The sequence below is a fragment of the Bubalus bubalis genome, chromosome 24, assembly GCF_019923935.1.
Source record: "Bubalus bubalis isolate 160015118507 breed Murrah chromosome 24, NDDB_SH_1, whole genome shotgun sequence".
NCBI classification, from domain to species: domain Eukaryota; kingdom Metazoa; phylum Chordata; class Mammalia; order Artiodactyla; family Bovidae; genus Bubalus; species Bubalus bubalis.
The window spans coordinates 39785839-39796036 of NC_059180.1; positions in this window are offsets into that span (position 1 = coordinate 39785839).

A 10198-nucleotide genomic window follows, 5' to 3' on the forward strand; every position below is an offset into this window, starting at 1 on the left:
CCAGATCATACAGCCAAGCTTGGGGGCTGGGGTTTGAAGGCAGGCAGCCCACAGGCCTCCACCCTGGGCAGCAGACCCTCTTACCCCAGTCGTCACATTGCTGTCTGCCCACCTCGCGCCAGTCTGGGCCCGAGGCCTCTGCCTCAGACCCGGGAGAGCTGAGGGCCCCCTGCATAGATCCAGACAAGGCCCACCCTACTGGGCGCCAGGGAAGCTTGGCCCAGGAGGAGGCGGGCAGGGAGACCAGGAGGGGCCCTGTGGGAGGTACGGGCCAGGTGCCCGCTTGGCCACTGCCAGAGGGAAAGCCAGGGCCCGCCACCACTGCCAGGCTGCCTGGGTGCTGGCGTGTGCCTGCAGAAAACGCCAAACAGTCTGGGGCCTGGGGCCAACCGACTCTGCTCGGCACCATGGCCTGGCCCAGCTGGGAACCCTGGCCCTGGCAATGACACTACCGCCCCCGCCCCCAGCACAGCTTGGCCAGGCCCCAGAGCTCAGCCCCACCCTGGCAGGGCAGCCTGAGAGCACGTGAACCACTCAGGGGTCACGAGAGCCCCCGGCAGAGCCAGGGTCTGGGCTCCCCTTTGCTCCCAGAAGTGGGGGACACACACAGCCCAGCCTCTGAATAGAGGAGCAGCTTTGAGGGGGCAGAGCTGGGAGCCCAGAGCAGGGTGACAGCTGGGGTGTGGGAAGTCGCCTAAAATGGCACAGCCTGGGTCGAGGCTCCCACCAGCCGCTCGAAGCAGCACCACCTGCCTGCTGGGAATCTGGGGGAGGCCAGTCGAAGGAGAGGCCAGGAGCCTGCGGGTCAGACATCTGAACATGCAGCTGTGCTAAAAGCCCCTCAGGTCACCCGGTGGCAGCTCTTTAGCCCAGATCCCTGCCTCTGCCGCCTCTGGGACTTCTCTGTCGGCCCCAGACACTTGCACTGTGCAAAGCTGACTTCTATTAAACTCCTCCTCACACCTGTCGGATTATTAAAAAACAAACAAAAAAATCTTATGCCAGGGATAAGATTCTTATTCCCTGGCGGTCCAGTGGTTAAGTTCTTTCACTGCTTTGGGACTGGGTTTGATCCCTGGTCAGGAAACCAAGATCCCACAAGCCGGGCAGCATGGCTGTCCAAAAGACAAACAAGTAAACAAAGCCATAGGCCAGGGTGAAGTATAGTGTATATACAGAAGCGTGCACGAGACAGAAATGAACAATATGACACGAACCTACAAAGTACCTACGCAGCTGGCACAGAGGTCAAGTTGAGGTCAAGAAACAGAACACAGCAGACTCCCCAGGAGTGCTCATCACAGTCTCCTCTTGCTGTTAGGGTAGCCATGTTTGCACCTGTGGTCGTCTTTTCCTTGCCTTTCTAAAGCCACGTTAATCCAATTCTGTGGCCCCTTCCCGGGTGAGTGGTGAATGCGGCTTCTGGGAATCTTAGCGGGTCCGAGGTGCTGTTTCCAAGACAGGTCACAAGGGGGCGCATGGTTCAAGACGGCTCTTGCCTGGACTTGCAGGGACCCACGCCTGGGCGGGGCTTGGGGGGCTTCCTCCCGGGCAGAACCCCAGCTAAGGGCTTTGGTTTCAAACCTTGAGACCCCCAGGTGGGAGCAGACGTCCTGGGTCCGGCTCTCCTCCTGGGTCCTCCTTTTGAGCCAGGCAGCTGCTTTGAAAACTACAAAATACTGGGGTGGCGCTAGTGGTAAAGAACCCCCTGCCAACCCAGGAGACGTGGGTCAGGGAAGATCCCCTGGAGGAGGGCATGTCAGCCCACTCTAGTATTCTTGCCTGGAGAATCCCATGGACAGAAGAGCCTGGTGGGTTTCAGTCCATAGGATCACAGAGTTGGACACAACTAAAGTGACTTAGCACGCAGACACATGAGGGAGTGTTAACTGTTATTAAAGAGTAAGTTCCTACTGTGTGCTTGACTGTCCTTTTCTCACAGGCATTTTCTCTTTTAGTGCTCATACACCCCACGGCTTCCCTGGTGGCTCAGAGGGTAAAGCATCTGCCTGCAATGCAGGAGACCTGGGTTCGATCCCTGGGTCAGGAAGGCCCCCTGGAGAAGGAAATGGCAACCCACTCCAGTACTTTTGCCTGGAAAATCCCATGGACAGAGAAGTCTGGTAGACTACAGTCCATGGGATCGCAAAGAGTCGGACATGACTGAGCGACTTCACTTTCACACCCCACGGAAGTAGGAACTATGATTATTTTCCCCTAAAATGGGGAAATATGGAAATGTGGAAACAGGCCCAGAGACATGAAGCAACTTACCCACAATTGCACAGCTTCTGTGGGGGGCAGAGCCCTAAATTCCCTGACTCCATGGCCTGTGTTATCTGTACTTAACCTTATATTCTAGCCCTTCCACACTTCCACGGAAAGCACGTTTTGAACTTAAAAAAGATATTTTTAAGTCATTGTGAACTAGACTTTTCAGAATGAGGAAAAGGAACCGAGTCCAGGACTCCCAGAGGTGGGGCTGGCAGAAGGGATGGCAGCTGGAGAGGGAGGGGCCTGCCAGCTCCCTGGGTCTCCTGGGGACACGCCTGGGCTCTTGAGCAGGGATTCAGCCTGAGGGACAAGGGCTGTGACTGCCAGATATGCTAATGCAAAGGAAAGGCACAGGGAGGGGAGCTGCAGCTGGCTGAGGCTCAGGGTCTTGGGCCCAACCCAGGATGCCAGGCCTCCCGTCCCAGTCTATGGCTTGGAGAGTGTTCCCTGAACATGGGCACACCACAGCAATCGGGCAGCCCTGCAGTCCATGACCTTTCAGAGACATGGGGACTTGATCCACAAATGAACTAAATAAGGTGGGAAATGAAATCTGACTGAAGGAGGAAACAAAACAGGCTCTATCTTGAAAGCAGGACTCCATCTTGGGCCGGACTGTGGACTTTGAGCTATATGCCCAGTATCTGTGGATATGACATACCAACTAGAAAACCAGGCCCCCGGAAGGAAGAGACCCAGGGCTCTCCATCGCCTAAAAGAATACCCTAATTATCTGTCTAACCGAATAGACTCATACATTCTATTATGCTTATTGGGGTATGACCACAGGCCTATTGATAATTGTCCACTGTTAACTACCTAGGCTTAAGGCATATGATCACGGGTTAACTTTGATTGTATCTTTCTTTTTCCTTTGTTCAGACTAGTTTCAGGGAACCTTATACACTTAGGGTATATAAGGTTTTCACAAAAACTGGTTGAGGTCCTTGGCTAAGAGGAGACTCTGCCTTGGGCCCCCCAGTGTAATAAACTGCACTCCACTATCTGCATTGTCCTTCTGAGTGAGTTTGTTTCCGGGAATGCGTGGCTACAACATTTGGTGCATTGGCCGGGAAACTCCTCACTTTGAGGAGACAAGTCCCATTTGGGACTACTCCAAGGCCTTGTGGCTTGAATTTTCTAGAGGGGGAAGGTGCCTTGTCCTTCAGGAAGAATTCTGCTTCTCAACACCCGGACTTTTCATGTTAGCAGGTAGTGGACGGCAGCAGGGGAACTGAGCGCTCAGGTGAGGAGGAACCCACCCGGAAGGTGGAAGAGAGGGCCTGATCACCCCCCTGGGAGGGACTGGAAGGGGCACGGACCCACAGAAGCCTGGAATATGCAGGTGGCAGCGATTGCTTGGTACACAGGTCAACGAGCGTGTTAGGGCTTAGGAAGGAAATTTGTGAAGGTTGTTCAGAGGTGTGTCCACGCTGTCTTGGGGAAAATTATTACCAAGCAATCACCAGGGGATTTTTAGGAGAAGAAACTTGATCCTTGTGTTCTTGTATTCTACCCTCCCCTAGGAGGTATCCCGTCTGCTGTGAAATTCTTGACCCCCTCAAAATTGTCAGGCTAGAAGGAGGGGGATACATAAGTGAGTATGAATTGGCTTTTCTGGAGTGGGATATTTAACCCATCTGTGTTTTCATCCACACCTGATCAAGCCCACCAAGGCAGAACAGACTTTAAGGGAGAAACAGTCTTGGACCACGTGGTGTTCTGGTTCGGCTGTGCTGACTGGCAAGTGAAGACACGCCGATCCCCCTTCTCCCTCTGGGATCTGGCAGGATTTGGACAAGGATGACCTGCCCTTCCCCCATACTGGATGATGATGTGCCCGCCGCCCAGCGCTCCACCAGGACCCGAGGCCACCGCAATGCCCGATCCAGGGCCAGGTGAAGTTCCTGCAGCAGCCACTGCTCCTCCACCAGCTCTCCCGGAGGTCATAGAGCCGCCACCTTGGCAGGCTCCAATGCGGGTGGCAGAAGCCTCTGGCCAACACTTGCAGGATCTGCCTCCAGCTGAACTGCCCAAGCTATACCTGCCTCTCCCGGTGAGTACTGACAGGAAGGAAAAAGGAGACACCAGAATCAAACAGAGGCTGTGCTCCACTAAGGAGCCAGAGGAAAGGGCCCCACTACAAATGCCCCTCAGAGAGTTATAGCAGCCTCTGGTTCAGGGGACAGACGGCCACTACCATCAGCCCCCCGTAGCCTATTATTACAAGATTAGGCCAATGGAGACTATTTTTCGAACCCAATGCCCTACATGGGATGACATAATCCAACTTCTAGTCTCTCTCTTCATCACTGAGGACAGACACAGGATCCTAACTGAGGCCAGAAAATGGTTAAGAGCAGTGGCACCTGAGGGTACTGCAAACCTGCAGCGGTGGGCAGAACTAGCCACCCCGATGAGAGGCCCAATTGAGACTGTAACACAGAGGAAGGGAGGGGCCACCTGGAGAGATATCGGGTGGCTATTTTACAAGGCCTCAAGGCAGGGCCCCAAAACCTATGAGCATGGCAAAACCCTCTGAAGTGATTCAAAGAGGGAAAGAATCACCCTCTGAGTTCTACGAAAGACTGTGTGAGGCCTGTATACTTTATACACCAATAGATCCAGAGGCTGCTGGGTCTCAGATGGTGATAAATGCAGCCTTTGTGTCTCAAGTCTACTCCAAAAATGTCAGTCACCAAGTGACTCATGAATTTTTATACATCCCTGAACACCCAGTGCCTTTGTTGGGAAGAGACTTGCTGTCTAAATTGGGGGCACAAGTGACTTTCCCCCCAAGAAAGCTTCCCCCCCACGAAAGACCCACTCTTCAAGTGGGCTCAACCACCTATTTACTCTTCCTCTTGGTAACCCCTCAAGATGAATGGAGGTTGCATGATCTCCTGGAAGGGAAACCGGGCGGGCTAAACAGTGAAGAGAGAGAACTCAACATATTCCCTGAGGTCTGGGCAGAAGACAACCACCACCACCGCTCCCCACCCCCGCCAGGCTTGCAAAACAAGTCCCGGTGGTAATAGAACTCAAATCCGGTACAATTTCGTCAGCACCTGCCTTGGGCCTGCCAGACCTTGCTAAGCCGTTTACTCTTTCAGTTCAGTTCAGTTCAGTCGCTCAGTCATATCTGACTCTTTGTGACCCCATAAATCGCAGCACTCCAGGCCTCCCTGTCCATCACCAACTCCCGGAGTTCACTTAGACTCATGTCCATCGAGTCAGTGATGCCATCCAGCCACCTCATCCTCTGTCGTCCCCTTCTCCTCCTGCCCCCAATCCCTCCCAGCATCAGAGTCTTTTCCAATGAGTCAACTCTTTGCATGAGGTGGCCAAAGTATTGGAGTTTCAGCTTTAGCATCATTCCTTCCAAAGAAATCCCAGGGCTGATCTCTTTTAGGATGGACTGGTTGGATCTCCTTGCAGTCCAAGGGACTCTCAAGAGTCTTCTCCAACACCACAGTTCAAAAGCATCAATTCTTCGGCGCTCAGCCTTCTTCACAGTCCAACTCTCACATCCAGACATGACCACTGGAGAAACCATAGCCTTGACTAGATGGACCTTTGTTGGCAAAGTAATGTCTCTGCTTTTGATTATGCTATCTAGGTTGGTCATCACTTTCCTTCCACGGAGTAAGCGTCTTTCAATTTCATGGCTGCAGTCAGCTTCTGCAGTGATTTTGGACCCCCAAAAAATAAAGTCTGACACTGTTTCCACTGTTTCCCCATCTATTTCCCATGAAGTGATGGGACCAGATGCCATGATCTTCATTTTCTGAATGTTGAGCTTTAAGCCAACTTTTTCACTCTCCACTTTCACTTTCATCAAGAGGCTTTTGAGTTCCTCTTCACTTTCTGCCATAAGGGTGGTGTCATCTGCGTATCTGAGGTTATTGATATTTCTCCAGGCAATCTTGATTCCAGCTTGTGTTTCTTCCAGTCCAGCCTTTCTCATGATGTACTCTGCGTATAAGTTAAATAAGCAGGGTGACAATATACAGCCTTGACGTACTCCTTTTCGTATTTGGAACCAGTTTGTTGTTCCATGTCCAGTTCTAACTGTTGCTTCCTGACCTGCATACAGATTTCTCAAGAGGCAGATCAGGTGGTCTGGTATTCCCATCTCTTTCAGAATTTTCCAGTTTATTGTGATCCACACAGTCAAAGGCTTTGGCATAGCCAATAAAGCAGAAATAGATGTTCTTCTGGAACTCTCTTGCTTTCTCCATGATCCAGCGGATGTTGGCAATTCGATCTCTGGTTCCTCTGCCTTTTCTAAAACCAGCTTGAACATCAGGAAGTTCATGGTTTACGTATTGCTGAAGCCTGGCTTGGAGAATTTTGAGCATTACTTTACTAGCATGTGAGATGAGTGACTGAAAAGGACAAGGTGGCTATGGGAGTGTTGTCCCAGACTATGGGGGCATGGGACAGACCTGTGGCTTATCTCCTGTTGCCACTGAGTGGCGGGGATGCTTACAGGCAGTTGCTGTGGTTGCCTTATTGGTCCGGGAGGCAACCAAGCTGACTTTCAGCCAAGATTTGATCATAAAAGTCCCGCATGAGGTCAACAGTCTCCTGCAAGAGGACCCTCATAAACGGCTGTCGACACCCCGGATTACTCAATACCCGGGACTGTTATGTAAGAACCCCTATGTTACTATTGAGCCTTGTCGGGCCCTGAATCCGGCCACTCTCCCTCTGGGAGAAGGTGGGCCTCACATGATTGCAAAGAAATCCTGGAAGAAATTTATGCCAGCAGACCTGACTTGAGAGACCAGTCAATTCTGGACCCAGATTGGGTCCTGTACACCAATGGCACCAGCCTGTTGAAACAAGAACAACGACTGTTGGGATATACAGTAGACATGGAAGAAACCATTGTTGAGGCTAGCTGTCTGCCATCACACTGGTCTGCTCAACGGGTCAAACTGTATGCTGTAATCCGGGTCTTTAGCTGTCAAAAGGTAAGAAAACAAACATTTACACGGGCTCCAGGTATGCTTTTGCTACTTTACATGAACATGGGGCTTTATATAAAGAGAAAGGGGTCTTTTGACAGCCAACAGAAAGGACGTTAAAAATAAAGACATTCTGACCCTATTGGATGCTGTCTGGGAACCAGAAAGTGTTGCAGTCATACACTGCCAAGGACAGTGGATACCCCCCAGGCTCAGGGAAGCAGACTGGCAGATAAGACCGCTAAACAAGCAGCTGAGGGCTTGGGGGTGACAAGTGAAGCCCCTATTAAAGCTCTCACAGTGGCAGAGCTGCCTGAGCTAACGCTGGATTACACTGAAGCCTAAAACCAACTAGCCAAAGCAGAAGGGGGTCATCAAGACTGAAAAAGAGATGGTGGGATTTGCCAAGTGGCAAATTATTGGTACCAGAGGAGTTGGCACCCATTCTGGTAAGCCAAACACACCAAGCATCCCACCTAGGCCATGATAAACTGGAAGAGATAATTCAAAAATATTTCTTGGTTCCCCACCTCTATTCCCTATGCAGGACAGAATCTCAGGACTGCGCTGCTTGCTCCCAGGTTAATGCTGCCTCTCAGCACAGACAAAAACCTCCAGGGGTTCAGCTGAAAGGCACACTGCCCTTTGAACACCCTGGAAGTGGACTTCACTGAAATGAAACCTCACCGACACTACCGTTACCTGCTGGTACGTACCTGCTGGTACGTTCTCGGAATGGGTGGAAGCTTTTCCTACCGGAACAGAAAGAGCATCAGAAGTAGCCCGGTGCCTGCTTAGGAAAATAGTTCCCAGATTTAGATTTCCTACCAGCATTGGACCAGACAATGGCCTGGCTTTCATAGCTGATTTAGTACAACAAGAAAACAAAACTTTAAACATCAAATGGAAACTGCATACTGCATATAGGCCCCAGAGTTCTGGGATGGTGAAACGAACCAACCGGACACTTAAAGAGACACTTTCCAAGTGGATCAGAGAGACTGACTGCTCCTGGGTGGACTTGCTCCCAACGGCTCTGATCAAACTCAGGATGACCCCACGGTCCCAAGGCTATTCTCCATACGATGCGTATGGGAGGCCCCTCCCATAATAAAACAGGTGTCAACAAATTTGCCTCAGGTAAGGGGGGGATAGGATTTCTCAGCAGATGGAACTGGATAAGGTAATAAATCAGGTAACTAAGTTTGTACAAGAAAGGGTACTGTTCCCCTTTGGGGAACAGATTCATGAGTTTATGCTTGGTGACCAAGTATGGGTCAAAGATTGGAAACATGATTCACTAGCCCCTCAGTGGAAGGGCCCTTATACTGTTATTCTAACTACCTCTACTGCAGTTAAAGTTAGAGGTATTGCCCCTTGGATCTATCATACGAGGGTGAAAAGAAGATACCACGCAGACCCAGAAAACTCTGAGTGGACTGCGCAGAGGGACCCCACTGACCCTTGAGAGACCAAGATCATCCTTAAGAAAAAAAAAAAGATCCCAGACGAGCCCCTTCAGGATGAAGCCGCATAATCAATTCCTGCTGCTTGGTCTCATCAACGTGCACATTCCTACGTGGACTTCCACAAGACCTCCAACTGTTCAGTATGTGGGGCTATGCCTCTGTCTGTGATGGATGGACTTCCCTGGTGGGTGTCACCGCTCCGCCAAGGAGATTTTAAACCACTCTGCTCTTTTCTGGGACAATAAAAAGAGACTTTCCTTTCTCTTGTCAATCATAATCTCTCCCTGCTCTCTAGGTATAAGCCAGACCTACAGTCAATAGACTCGGGTCATGAAGTTACATATTATGTAAACACCAGTTTCATAAAAATAACAGAAGCGGTAATTCAAATTAGAATGGCTTTGGACATGCTCACAGCTGCTCAAGGAGGGACCTGTGCTATAATTAAGGTTGTGTATATACTCCTGATTTATCTGGCAATGTATCAACTGCTTTAGATGAAAAAACAAAAAAAGAAACCCAGGTAAAAGCAATGTCAAATGAAAACATTCCTTTCTGGAGTTCGGTACTATCTTGGGTGAAGGGTGATTGGTGGAAAACTATATTTACCATTGTTATAGTTGCCTTGCTAGCTCTGCTTTGTGGACCCTGCATTTCACAATGTATTATGAACTTTATAACCCAAAGGTTGGTGTTGTTCTCCCACATGGCGGTCAGAGAGCCAGGGTGCAATATAGCCTTATAAATGAAGCTGATACTAAGAGTTAAGAGCATCAAGAGAGGGGAATGAAGGAGGAAACAGAACAGGCTCTATCTTGAAAGCAGGACTCTATCTTGGGCCAGACCGTGGACTTTGAGCTACATGCCTAGTATCTATGGAAATGACATACCAATTGGAAAACCAGGCCCCCGGAAGGAAGAGACCCAGGGCTCTCCATCGCCTAAAAGAATACCCTAATTATCTGTGTAACCGAATAGACTCATACATTCTATTATGCTTATTGGGGTATGACCACAGGCCTATTGATAATTGTCCACTGTTAACTACCTAGGCTTAAGGCTTAGGTAGTTAACACGGGTTAACTTTGATTGTATCTTTTTCCTTTGTTCAGACTAGTTTCAGGGAATCTTATACACTCAGGGTATATAAAGTGAAAGTGAAGTCGCTCAGTTGTGTCCAACTCTTCGTGATCCCATGGACTGTAGCCCACCAGACTTCTTCGTCCCTGGGATTTTCCAGGCAGGAGTACTAGAGTGGGTTGCCATTTCCTTCTCCAGGGGATCTTCCCAACCCAAGGATCAAACCCAGGTCTGCCACATTGCAGGCAGACGCTTTACCCTCTGAGCCATCAAAGAAGGTTTTCACAAAAACTGGTTGGGGTCCTTGGCTAAAAGGAGACTCTGCCTTGGGCCTGCCGGTGTAATAATCTGCACTGCGCTATCTGCATTGTCCTTCTGAATGAGTTTCTTTCCCGGAATGCG